Consider the following 14,074-nt stretch of genomic DNA (forward strand, 5'->3'; position numbering starts at 1 on the left):
TGGGCAGGGCAGGGGCGTGAGAGACTCCGAGAGGAGGAGCCACAGGAACTTTCTGCTTTCTCCTTGAGAGCTGGCAGGAATTTCATTCAAAAGAGAAGAAGAAGGGGGAAAAAAAAAACAAACCACCCAACAAATAAAGACCTGTTCCTAGCTGCAGGACTCCTGTTTGTTTTGCAACAATGTTTCTGTGAGATAGCTGCACAGGGGAAAGGAAAACTGACTCCTCCGGGAGAAAGTAATTTAGACATGGACTGGACACTGCCCCACGCAGCACTTCAAACACTGAAAGGTGCCCCTGAACCAGGCCTTCGGAAGCACGTGTCGGGGCTGGCTCCCCACATGCAGCCATCAGCTGGGAATTCAGGGTTTAACAGTCAGAGGGAGCTATTATGAACGAGTTACACTGCTGCCACCCAAGAACCAAAGTGCTAGCTGCCTATCTTAGGTACTTATATGGCCCCATCACCATAGCATCTGAGCACCTCTTTACCCTTCACACACCCCTGGGAGGCAGAGCAGTGCTACTGGACAGATGGGAAACTGAGGCAGGGAGTGACTAATTAACTGGCCCAAGGGAATCCGTGGCAAAGCAGGCAATTGAATCCAGGTCTCTGGACTCCTAGACTAGAGCTGTAACCACCAGACCATCCTGTCTCTGCTCATTTTCTGAGGTTACAGTCCCATGCTGGATGACATCTCTCCTTCCATCAAAGGCTGTGCCTTAGACAACACGCGGAGAGTTGAAGTGATAAGTTTATTTCTAATTGGAATGTCAAATGCATGCACACCTTTAGCAATTGGAAACCACCCCAATGGCGATCAGAGAAGCAAGAGCTGGTCTCTTCTATCCACTGTGTTACTGAAGGGGAAACAGTTTGGCAACTTTAAAAAAAAAAAAAAAAAAAATAGATTTCACCTTCAAAAATTATGACCAGCCCTTATCTAAACCCATTTCTGCAGAGTCTGACAGAGTGAAATCAGCCTGGAGATCTCCTCTCAGAGTCAGTTTCTTTAGGGGGTTTTCCACACTCCCTCATTCCTCTTTTGGAGACTAGTCTCCGGTTTAACTTCAGACTCTGACCTCTCCGAGGCTAGTCTGCTTTTCCCTGCTTACTCCCTCCATTGCCCAGAAAGTCCAAACAACTAAAATGCCTTCTGTGCGTAACTTCCAGCTCCAGACAAAGCGACCCAACCCCTGCCAGACAGTGATGTTGAGATCTCCCCTGAACCTAGAGCAGGCAGCCCCCAGGCTGGAGAGGCATGAGCAGAGAAAGAAGAATCCAGGCACATGTTGCTGCAGAGAGTCCCTGTGAACCCATCTGCAGGTCCCACATCCTCAAGTGGGTGCGAATCTATGTCATGTGGTTAGAGCAAGAACTGGGAGTCTGGCTTCTACTGCCTGCTTTTCCACTTATTCACTGTGCCCTGGGGTGAATCGATGCACCTGCCTGTGTCTCTGTTGCATCATGAAAAAAGAGCTAGGAGAATGATGCGGTCTATAAAGAATGAGAGGCTTAAGGAGCCTACCCTGCAATTGGAGGTCTGATTGCAGCTCAGGTAGATGTACTCAAACTAGCTTTAATCTAGCTTGCCTGAGTCCTGGAGCAGGGAAGCCACAGCGGCACTGGCTAGCCACCGAATAATTATCCAGGGCTCCAGCCGGGCTCATACAACCTCGGTGGTGCAGCCTATGCTGTATGGCTTCACTGCTAGATCAGAATTAGCGTGGGTAGGGCGACTGAGGGCATGTCTACACTGATGGCAGCAAGTTCGCTGCCGTCAGCTCAATTGATCCGGATCGTCTGAGCGGAAGGGAAGACCCGCTCAATCAATCTGGAAGTCGATATAGTTAAACCCCTCCTCAAAAGGGCACAGCGGAGACAGAGCGCTAGAGGGAAGTGACAAAGTCGCTGGGAGTTACGCCAGCTACTCTGTGTAACTTGCGTAACTCCCGTCGACTGCTGCCGAATTTCTGGGGAAGTGTAGACTAGGCCTCAAGCTGCAATCAATCACACTCCGTGACTGCAGTATGGACATCCCCAAGAGAAGCTCCAGAGAGGACTTGATCACAGTCTACAAGTATCTACGTGGGGAGAAGATTTGTTATTAGAGGGCTTTATAATCTAGCAGCCAAGGGTAGAAGGAGATCCAATGGCTGGAAGTTGAAACGAGACCCAGACGGGCAATAAGGTACACATTTCTAAGGGTGAGGGCAATTCATCAGTGGAACAATTTACCGAAGGGTATGGTGGATTTTCATCACCCATGGGGTTTGTCAACCAAGACTCGCTCTCTCTTTGTAAAATACCTGCTGTAGCTCAGTCACAAGCTGTGGGCTGGGTGAGGAATCCCTGGGCTGGGTTGTCTGACTTCGCTATGCAAGGGATCCGACAGTCATCACAATAGGCACAGATTTGTTGAGGTATTTAATTTCAGTGGGAGTTAGGCACCTAAATACCTCTGAAGATCTGGGCCATTGGTCCCTTCTGGCCTAAACGCTAAGGCTGAAATCCTGGCCCCACTGAAGTCAGTGGCAAAGCTTCCCTTGACTTCAATGGGGCCTGAATTTCACCCTAACCAAAGACACGCTCTCCTACAGCTTTGACTTGGAAAATTGGTTTGGCTGGGAAATGACCACATTTACTCAGGCAGAAAAGGAGACGTTGCTGCCAGTCTGGAGAAAGTTGGGCCAAACACAACAACTCAAGCCCGAAGTGATGGGTTTACCTAAGGTTTCTCTGTCTCCCTCTGGTTCAAAAATGGTTCATTACTGGCCCCTAAAACTTCTTGCCCAGTGGAATGTCCTTGGGGATCCAGCCACTGGCTAGACTGGAAGAAAATAGTGTGAGTTAAATATGTTATTAATAGAGCTAGTGGGAAATGCTGTTTCATTGAAAGTGAAACCGTCCCAGGAACGCGTCAGTTTTGACAAAATTTACGATGGAAACTTTTTTTTTTTTTTTGAAATGATGCGATTCCAATTGGAGAATTTAGTTTTGACAAATTTTCTTTCATCTTTTAACTTTTAATTCAGGTTAATATTACACTTCCAGGTGTCAATCACACTTTATATCTATGGCGATAGTAGTTGATATTATATCATAATATTGCGACTTTATTCAAATGATTTCATTTCGAGGTTTCCACTGTAAATTTCGGATTTCAGGACAAAAGGCAATTTTGAAATGTTGGCATTTCCCATGCGATGGAAATTCTGTTTTCTAGCCCCAGCTTTAGTTAATGATTTCTGCTGTGCATAGTCAGGGGCCCAACCCTGCTCCCATTAATTGCAGGGGTAGTTCTGGGCACAATCCATTACCATTAACATAAAGAGATGTTTTTTGCCATTGGTTTTACTGGGAGCAGGATCAGGCCCTGTGTATGTTTGAATGTTGCCCTCTAGTGGCAGATTGCAGCTTAAAAAGAGCAGAAGAGTGTTTCTAAATGCAGACTGCCAGCCCAGCTCTTCCCTCAGCTCAGCCCGTAGGTACCTACCGCTGTAGGCTGTCAGGGCTCCAGTGGCAACTCTTTCAGCGTGCATAGCATATTAGAGAAAGAGAATAACCCCTTCACACTGAAGTTACAGCCTCTACCTCTGGTGTTTCAGTTGTGGGTCTGACAATCCCCCATGCAGTGTTGTTGCAGCTGTGTCAGCCCCAGGATATAAGAGAGACACGTCACTGACCCGCTCCGTGCCTCAGTTTCCCCATCTGCAAAACGGGTCTGATAATAGCTTTGACAGCCTCAGGTGAAGGAGGCTGGGGGGGAAGGGGAGGGCACACGATAAAAAGGAATATTTAAGTGGATGGACAAACATTGCACAGGGGAGCAGAGAAAGAGAAGTGGTACCAGCCAGCCCCTAGAGGCGACAGCTCTGGCAAAGTGCGAACGTGCAGAAGTATCTCTGGAGCATCTCAAGTTTGCTGCTTGCAATCCCCTGTGCTTTACATGCCCAGAACACACGGGCCCTGCTGTCTGCAAAGGACTCTGGCTAGCATAAAGTCAAATGGGCCTTCTCGGACCCCTGCTCTCACCCCATGGAATCTGTAACGATGCCAAGCCGTCATGGTCCCCTGAACAAGATGGCTCCAGCAACACAGTGCTCCATAACATCCTGGGCCATAAATTCAGCACTGAGGCAGAGGGAAAAGTGCCACCAGCTGACAGCAGCCACACTCGGTGTAGCAGACCCGAACGCTAGACCCGAGGCACCAGGGAACAGCCCTGCACTGCCCAAGAGCTGGCGTCGGGGATCCAGCAGGCCATCTTGAATGGTCACGATTCCTCTGCAGTAGGTGACCCTGGTGGGTTTCCCCTCCCATCACTAACCCAGCCTTCACCGTCAAGATCTAAGAGGATCACAGTATAAGGTGACACTGCTCCAGGCAACCCACCCCAAACAGCCTCCAGAAGAGCCAGAGCAACGTCGGTGTTTGGACCCAGAGCTCGGTATCCTAGGAACTACCCAGTGTTAGAGGGCCTGTAGTAGAAACTGTCATTAGAACACCATGACTATTGACCTGCCGCTCCAATTCCCACCCCACCCTTTCCATGCTGTGTCCGAGTGCTAGACGAGTCCTGCGGGGGGAGGGCGCATGAGGTTGTGGGTGGTGTGTGTGCGCAAATGTGGAACCGGAGACCCTTGGTACGCCACTGTCTGGCAATGCCCATGATCTCACTTCTCCCCCTCAAATTTATCCTCAAAATGCCTCTTAGCAGGGCCGCCGGGTTTACTGTGTGCCATGGCCCCAGGCCCACACTCAGAAGGGGCCCCAGCACCAGACCGTGGCCCTACCTCACTCTAGCTGCACTTCAGCCTCTTCCCTCCCCCATTTCTGGCTGGCCTGCTGCAGGGAGAGAGGGGCTCGGTCCTTCTCCCGTTGCACCTGCCCCCCTCCCCAGCACACTCGGCTCCTCTCCTTGGCAGCCAGGCCCAGGTGGGGAGCAGAAGGGCTGGACCCAGCCGCTTCTCATGCCAGCCTCTCCGACTCGCTGCTCTGTGCGGCAAGGTGGCTGTCTGTGAGAGCCCTGCTGGGGAGGGGGTGGCGGCAGGCTGCCGGGGACAGGGGCCGAGTGAGCCGGAGTCCCTTCTCCTCCACGGCACATTTCCAGCTTGCTTGGCCCCTGTCCCCGCCAGCTGGGCCAGGCAAGGGGTGATCTGCTGCTGCTTCCACCTTCACAGCCAGGCTCTCTCAGGCAGCTGCCACGCTGCATTGAGCAATGACCCTGAGCAGCCGCCTTTAGTCAGCAGGAGAAGCGGCTCCGTCCCACCCCCTCAGCTCCCTGCCCAGGCCTGGCTGCCAGGGAGAGCAGCCCGGAAACATGCCGGGGGGAGATGCAGCGGGAGAAGGGCAGAACCCTCCGCCCCCTCCACAGGTAACTCTAGTGGACCACAGAGAGTGTGGCAGCCCTGGGCTGGTCACAGAGAGGAGAGGTTGCTGGGAAAGTGGGTACCGGCTCCACGCCTCCCTGGGGAGATCCTGTCCACCTCTCCCTGCCTGGTGTGCTTCCCCCAGACCCTGTCTCACCCAGGGATCGTCCCCAGCCCCTCATTACTAAGTGTAGCTGTCTGCAGGAGTCAGCAAAGGTGATACTGAATTGATGACGCCTTTTATACCCAAGGGAGCTGACATCCACAGTTTAATAAAGTTTTTTTTCCAGTCTTCTGGCAGATTATAGTGCTATAGAGAAATGAACCAATGAGTCTATTTGAAAACATTGTTTTGTGCTTGCATAGCAATTGATGTAACTCAGATTGCAAGAAAGAGCAAACAGGAACACAACCCTTAAAAGCACATGTCCGGAATAACCCTAGTAAATTCAGAATGCTGCAGTTTCAGCTACTATATTAGATGAATTTGTTTAACCTTTGCCAGCTTTCTTAAACAGCTAATTTCCTCCTGTTGAGCTGGGTCTCCATTTGACCCAAATGCAGATTGAAATTGCCACAGTGAATTCATAAAGGAACTCTGTGCCTCAGTCATTCTAATGTTGTAGCTTAAAAGATTCTTTTTACATAGCTAGCACAATATGTAACCTGGCACAATGTGAGGTATTTTGACTTCTCTCAATATTTTCAGAATTAGATCCCAAAGTAGAATTTAAGGAATAGTGATAAACAGAAAAAACCCAACAACCCTATTCAATGCAGTGAGAACACCACTGACATGACTTTTCTATTGTTACTGGAAGTTGTGCATTTTATCCACTGTGCAGATATTAGAATTAAAATCCTTGAGATTTCAATCTGGTATATATAGAATATATAGCTTTTATAATGTTTACTATTATGTAGAGTTTGTTACCATGTCCGGTTACAGCACACAATGGTAGACAACTAAAAAGTGACAATTTTAAAGTGTCTATATACAAATGCTACAAGTCTAAATACTAAGATGGGTGAATTTGAGTGCCTCATATTAAATGAGGATATAGATATAATAGGCACCACAGAAATTTGGTGAAATGAGGATAATCAATAGGACACAGTAAAACCAGGATACAAAATATATCAGAAGGACAGAATAGGTTGTACTGGTGGGGGACTGGCACTATGTGAAAGAAAGCATAGAGACCAATTAAATACAAATCTTAAATGTATCAAACTGTCCCATCGAACCTCTATGGATAGTAATTCCATGCTTGAATAATAAGAATATAGCAGTAGGGATATATTACCGACCACCTGACCAGGATGGTGATAGTGACTGAAATGCTCAGGGAGATTAGAGAGGCTATAAAAATAAAATAAAAACTTAATATTGAAGGATTTCAACTATCCCCATATTGACTGGGTACATATCACCTCAGGACAGGTTGTAAAGAAAGTTTCTTGATACCTCACATGACTGCTCCTTGGAGTAGCTAGTCCTGGAACTCACTAGAGGAGAAGCAATTCTGGATTTAAATCTTATATGGAGCACAGGATCTGGTCCAAGAGGTGAATATAGCTGAACCGCTTGGTAATAGTGACCATAACAAAACACATTTAGCATCCTGGGGTGGGGAGACACCAAAGCAGCCCACCATGGTAGCATTTAATTTCAGAAACAGGAACTACACAAAAATGAGGAAGTTGGTTAAACAGAAATTAAAAGGTACAGTGCCAAAAGTGAAATCCCTGCAAAGTGCTTGGAAACTTTTTAGATACCATAGTAGAGGCTCAATGTATACCCTACATTAAAAAAACATAAGAGGACCAAAAAAGTGCCATGGTGGCTAAACAAAGTAAAAGAAGCAGTTAGAGGCAAGAAGGCATCCTTTAAAAAGTGGAAGTTAAATCCTATTGAGGAAAATAAAATGGTACATAAACTCTGGCAAGTAAAGTGTAAAAATATAATTAGGAAGGCCAGAAAAGAATTTGAAGAACAGCTAGCCAAAGACTCAAAAAGTAACATCAAAAAAATGTTTAAGTACATCAGAAGCCAGAAGCTTACTAAACAATCAGTGGGACCCCTGGACGATCAAGATGTTAAGGGAGCACTCAAGGAAGATAAGACTATTGAGGAGAAACTACATTAATTCTTTGCATTGGTCTTCATGCCTGAGGATGTGAGGGAGATTCCCAAACCAGAGCCATTCTTTTTAAGTGACAAATCTGAGGAACTTTTCCAGATTGAGGTGGCATTAGAAGAGGTTTTGGAACAAATTAACAAATGAAATAATAGTATGGTATCAGGATTAGATGGTATCCACCCAAGAGCTCTGAAGGAACTCAAATGTGAAATGGCAGAACTACTAACTGTGGTATGTAATCTATCATTTAAATCAGATGACTGGAGGATAGCTAATGTAATGCTAATTTTTTAAAAAGGCTCCAGAAGTGATCCTGGTAATTACAGGCCTGTAAGCCTAATTTCACTATCAGGTAGATTGGTTGAAACCGCTAGTAAAGAACAGAATGATCAGACACAGATGAATACCATTTGTTGGGGGAAGAGTCAACATGGTTTTTGTAAAGGGAAGTCATGCCTCACCAATTGACTAGAATTCTTTGAGGGGATCAACAAGCATGTGGACAAGGGTGATCCAGTGGATACAGTCTACTTAGATTTTCAGAAAGTCTTTGACAAGGTCCCTCACCAAAGCCTCTTAAGCAAAGTAAGCAGTCATGGGATAAGAGGGAAGGTTCTCTCTTGAATCAGTAACTGGTTAAAAAGATAGGAGACAAAGGGTAGGAATAAATGGTCAGTTTTCAGACTGGAGAGAGGTAAATAGTGGTGTCCTCCAGGGGTCTGTACTGTTCAACATATTAATAAATGATCTGGAAAAAGGGGTAAACAGCGAGGTGGCAAAATTTGCAGATGATACAAAACTACTCAAGGTAGTTAAGTCCAAAGCAGACTGCAAAGAGTTACAAAGGGATCTCACAAAACTGGGGGACTGGGCAACAAAATGGCAGATGAAATTCAATGTTGATAAATGCAAAGTAATGCACATTGGAAAATATAATCCCAACTCTACATATAAAATGATCAGGTCTCAATTAGCTGTTACCACTCAAGAAAGATCTTAGAGTCATTGTGGCTAGTTCTCTGAAAACATCCACTCTGTGTAGTGGCAGTCAAAAAAGCTAACAGAATGTTGGGAATCATTAGAAAAGGGATAGATAAAACAGAAAATATCGTATTGCATCTTTATAAATCCATGGTACACCCACATCTTGAATACTGTGTGCAGATCTGCTCGCCCCATCTCAAAGAAGATATATTGGAATTGGAAAAGGTACAGAAAAAGGCAACTAAAATGATTAGGATATGGAAAAGCTTCCATATGAGGAGATATTAATAAACCTGGGATATTGCAGCTTGGAAAAGAAACCACTAAGGGGGAGTATGATAGAGGTCTATAAAATCATGGCTGGTGTCGTTAAATCAGAATGGTTGTGGTGGGGCAGTCATTTCCTCCAAGAGGATGGCTGCTTTCTCCTTCTCCATTCACCTGTGAATGCTTTATGGAGGGGCTCTGTCTGCCCCCCCGCCTCCTGTGTTATTCTAGGGTTGTGCCGCCAGGTTCTACAGAGAGTAAGATGCAGCTGAAAGCAGCGAGAGTGGGCTGAACGCCAGTAAAGGCAAATGACTGGGGTTTGGAGTTGTTTCTGCACTCCTTGTGGGCCTCGGCAAAGCCCCAGGGAGCCATTGAGGGGGTCATCTGAGAGGCCAAAGGACGATGGAATGTGTCCCTCTCCCAGCACTTCCTCCGGGGCCATCCAGGGGCTGAAATGCCATGGCCAGGCCATGTGTTATTCCAGCACCGAAGGGCGTTCCAGAATGTAAACACAAACACGCAGAAAACAAACAGCAGCCCCGGCGCACAGCCCCGCACCGCGGAGCCAGCTGGAGGGGATGGGGGGCGGGAGCAGTCTACACATGCACAAAGCCCATTGCCTCCAGGCCCGGTCTGCCCCTTTCCATGCCCCCTTTCAACAAACAGTCCTGTGTCTTTAACCAGCACTGTCCAGCAATGGCACTGCTAGGCCTCCTCACCCTCCAGAGAGGCAGGCAAACACTGTGACCCCAACGTGACTGGTGGGAAACAGGCACAGAGGGAGGGTGGATTCTGCCTGGCTCTTGTGCAGGTGCACATGGAGGGGAAAGAGGTGCTGGCACAAATCGGTCACTCTCAGGCGCATGGGGACTGCTCCCTCCTAGGATCCAGGGGCACAAGACACCCCAAATGTCTCAGCGCCACCCCAACGCTGTGCTCTAGCAGAGGCCACTGGAACTCCAGTCGGGAGCACGTCACTTACCTCTGCGTCAATCGCCCCCCAAGGAAGGGAGAAGGGCTCTGCGCTGTGCACCACAGAGAACCACAGGGTGCTTGTTGCAGACTCAGAGGATTAGGCAGGAGAGTTACGACAGGACACAGGACAAGTCCGTTGGTTCCTGGGTGATAAAGCCAGAGGGGACCGTTGTGATCCACCAGAACCACACCCAGGGATTCCTGCAGGGAGCCCGTCTCTCCTGCTAGAGCAGAGCTTTTAGACAGAGGCGTCCACTCTTGATTTCAGCGCTGAAGAATCCCCCACACCCCTCCACTAGCTGTCCCAATTGTTAATTCCCCTCTTTGGTTAAAAACATGCACCTTTTTTCTGGTCTGAATTTGTCTTGCTTCAGCAAGCAGCCATTGGATCTCTGTCTGCTGGATTAATGGACTCCCTAACATCCTCTCCCATCTTTGCCCCACGGAAGAGAATGATTGCCCCTCCACGAGGTCAGTGCAGGCCATGCTCTCTCGTTGGCTGTAGTCACATCAGCAGCTATAGAGGCTGCTGGAGCCCAGGGACTTCTCAGGAAAGAATATTTTAAAAGGGAGAGGTCCGGGCTGCTGGCTCGAAGAAATGAGCCGCCCAGGGAGAGAGACATTCAGAGCAGTCACTTGTGGCATTTGCACGGCACAGGTGGAGGAGACCGTCCAGCAGACGGGAGCAACCAGAGAGGTCCCAGCCGCAACTGAGCAGTGGCGCAGCCATGTACCAGAATATCCCATTAACCTCCTAAAGGACAAGAAAACACCGTGAGGGTGCCTGAGCCTCATGGGCTGGGTGCCCGAAGCATCCGCTGTGACTGTTCTGGTGGATGTAATGCCCTGTTCTGCCTGTATCTGAAGGGGAGGGAGGGGGTCACTGCACATCATTAGATCAGGATTCGCGGTGTCCTGGACAGGGCAATGGGATACAGATAACACGAACCTCACACACAATCACAGGTGAGTGGGTGACTGATATTCTGTGCTTCCCACATGTGACTCCAGACCCAGCGCCCCCCTTTCCAAGCACTGGCAGCCCCACAATGCCCACAACAGAGGAGCAGTGGCTTCACCCAGGGCCCCACCCTGTGAGCCTCACAAAGGCCGTTAGGAATCCCAGACACCTGCAATTAAATCCCACACAAACTCACTCCTCTAGATGGCGCCCCTATGCAGGCTCTCACACTAGCCACCTTGTGCCTCAGTTTCTCCCCCTCAAACAGGGAGGGTAGCCCTGGGTGCTCTTTGCAGGGGGTGATGTGGTGGCTTTGGAGTCGTCGTGCACTGAAGGCACAGGGATGGGCCTCTTCCAGACTGTTCATGGGGAATTTCCAGCTTGACCTCTAGACCAAAGAAGTTCATCTGGGGGGTGGCTCTCCTAGGGTTTGATCTTCACCTGGTGAGAGGGGAGGGGGGAGACACTGCCGGGCTGGAGCAGGGATAAATACAAACAGCACCAACGCACTGCCCAGAGCAAGGCAGCACGAGGCTGGGGGTGGGTTTGTTTTCCCCATTGCTCGCTCCCCCCTCTGGAGCTAGTGGCTCACAGCTGGAGGCCTGGGAAGTTACTCATCCAAACCTCAGCTCCCAGGACACCCTGTGTAAGCAACTGCGGCTCTAGCTCATCAAGCCAGCCTCATCACCCTGTTGGAGGAGAGGAGGTGGGGGGTGTCAAGATTCTGGGCAACAAGCCATGCCACAGACCCAGCCTGGCGGGAGACGGCCTAGTGCAACCCACTGCTGAGGGTGGGTCCCCTTGGGCCTGACCCACTGGTGATAAGAATCTGCTATAGCCCCCAGCCTGGGAGCTGTAGCAGCTCCTGCTTTTCTCTGTGGAGAGCCGTGCTTCAGTCCCTGGTATCGGTCCATTATGCTAGCAATGGCCAGAGAGAGACCAGGGCCTTGGGAACACCTGCTCCTGGGCTCTTCCTTGGCCAGCCATATTCATCCCTTTATGCCTGGGGGTTCACCTGCCCCAGGGCCTGGCAGGGCCCCGGAGCCCTTATGACCAGATCCAGGGAGGAGGCTATTGCTATTTCCCTAGTTAGGGGCTGAGAAGCCCCTGGCAGAGGCTGGGAAAGCCCAGAGGGCTGCCCTAACTTGTGCACGGTGCTGATGTCATATACTTAGACTTCAGTAAGGCGTTTGACTTGGTACTGCAAGACATTTTGATTAAAAAAACTAGAATAGAAAATTAACATGGTACATATTAAAAGGATTAAAAATCTGGCTAACAGATAGGTCTCAAAAGGAGATTGTAAATGGGGAATCATCATTAAACTGGAGAATTTCCAGTGGTGTCCCACTGGGATCAGTTCTTGGCCCTCCACTATTTAACATCGTTATCAAGGACTTGGAAGAAGACTTAACTCATCACTGCTAAAGTTTTCAGATGACACAAAAATTAGGGGAGTGGTAAATAATGAAGGACAGGTCTTTGTTAGAGCAATCTGGGTCGCTTGGTAAACTGGGTGCAAGCAAATCAGATGCATTTTTATCTAGCCAAATGTAAATGCATCCATCTAGGAACAACAAATGCAGGCTGGGGGACTCTATCCTGGGAAGTAGGGATACTAAAAAAGGTTTGGGGGTTATGGTGGATAATCAGCTGAACATGAGCTCCCAGTGCGATGCTATAGCTGAAGAGGACTAATGTGATCCTGGGATGCAAGAAGAGAGCAATCTCGAGGAAGAGTAGAGAGGTTATTTTACCTCTATATTTGGCACTGGATACAAGCTCTGTTGGAATCCTGTGTCCATTTCTGGTGCCCACAATTCAAGACTTCCAGCTAGGCAAATTCAGACTGGAAATAAGGTGTACATTTTTAACAGTGAAGGTAAATAACCATCAGAACAATTTACCAGTGGTTGTGGTGGATTCTCCATCACTGACAATTTGTAAATCAAGATGGGATGGTTTTCCAAGAGATCTGCTCTAGGGGTTATATTGGGGCAGTTCTCTGGCCTGTGCTATACAGGAGGTCAGACCGGATGATCACAGCGATCCCTTCTGGCCTTGGTTCCTAACCCCGGTGTCTTCTGAATGGCACTTTCATGATGTGGGGTTACACACACCACTGCCCTCTCTAGTGACCAATGCCTATGCAACACTGCTGCGTAAAAGGCTGGACTGGGGCTAAAGGTGGATGGGAGAGCAGGCCCCCATGGGGAACGTTCCACGGCCTGATGCTTGCATTCAGTCACACGCCGACGGAAGGGATAGCTAAGGCTGGGAATGCTTTCTGGTTAAAAGGCATTTATTCTCAGAGCCTTGAAACTTGCTGTGCCTCACAGGAGTGCAGGGCAGTTAGTGACCCACATTTGGGGTCCTTTGAGCAAGGGGGTCCCCAAGATCCAGCCCCCTTAAAAAGTCACATTTACTCCAATCCCCCGCCCCCTCCAAACACACACACCTGGGATCAGATTACAGGTCCTCCCCAAACTGATCTCAGCAGGCACACAGCCCCCCCAGCCCCTTGCTGGAGGCAATATTTCCAGAATTATTCTGTGCAGGCTTCAGGACCCCAGGTCAGGGCTAGCTGAAGAGAGCGAACCACACCTGTGCAGCGGGACAAGGGTTCTACTGCACACCAGAGGCTTGCCAGGCAGTTTGCCATCACCGTAACCGGGTGGCTCAAGTTGACAGGCAGTGGCCATTGAACCCGAGTGTCAGCCATGTCACACAGTGCACTCAGCCCTGGAACATTCCCTCATGGCTGGGCATGACACTGCACGGTCGCTGCAGCTCGGGCTCTCTGTCAGCCAGCTGCTCCAGCCCTGCGGTGGGCCATCTCCCCTGGGGACTCGGGAATAGGTCTTTTAGTCCCACGCCTTCCGGGTAAGCAGAAGTCGAAACAACACAGTCCTGCAGCCTCAGGCCATGTCTTTGACCTGACCCCTGATCTCTGCTTTGCACGCACCACCTTCCCCAGCAGCTGGCAGGGCAATCCAGGCCCTCCCTTTTCTCTGGGTTCTAGCCCAAGGCAATGTCATGGCTATTCAGTCCCACTCCTGCTTCCTCCCTGGGCTCTTTCTTGCCATCTCCCATCTGCAGGCCTTTCCCACCCGCCCTGCTGGGCTCCCTGTCTAGCTGAATTCCTCTCAGGCTCCCTGCTTCCTCCAGGCCCCAGATGGCAGCATTCCCCCCTGGAGCTCTCCAACAAATCACAACCCACCAGTACCATCTTACCCCCCTGCCCCACTCCCCAAGCCTCCACTCAAACTCTTCATTTATCATCCCTGACTCTCTGCGGCTCAGCTGAACCCTGGCACCCCAGGGCTGTATTTTGAGTCCTACCTCAGAAGTGAAGTCCTCTCCTGTAGCTTT

At 49.3% G+C, this 14,074-nt stretch overlaps 1 protein-coding gene across 1 annotated transcript in view; it reads right to left on the reverse strand.

Moving 5' to 3' along the window:
* The window catches only part of LGR6 (leucine rich repeat containing G protein-coupled receptor 6), a 195,539-nt gene extending 183,017 nt beyond the window's left edge, over positions 1–12,522 (reverse strand). Inside the window, exons 1-2 of the mRNA XM_067531620.1 lie at positions 12,460–12,522; positions 9,749–9,884 (exon numbers count right to left, since the gene is read on the reverse strand). The gene's annotated coding sequence lies outside the window, so the exon portion shown is untranslated. The remainder of the gene's footprint in view (positions 1–9,748; positions 9,885–12,459) is intronic.
* Positions 12,523–14,074: the final 1,552 nt, after the last annotated feature.

Source organism: Emydura macquarii, unplaced genomic scaffold, assembly GCF_026122565.2.
Source record: "Emydura macquarii macquarii isolate MOO-44397 ecotype Brisbane River unplaced genomic scaffold, CSIRO-AGI_Emac_v2 contig_3220, whole genome shotgun sequence".
Taxonomy (NCBI): Eukaryota; Metazoa; Chordata; order Testudines; family Chelidae; genus Emydura; species Emydura macquarii.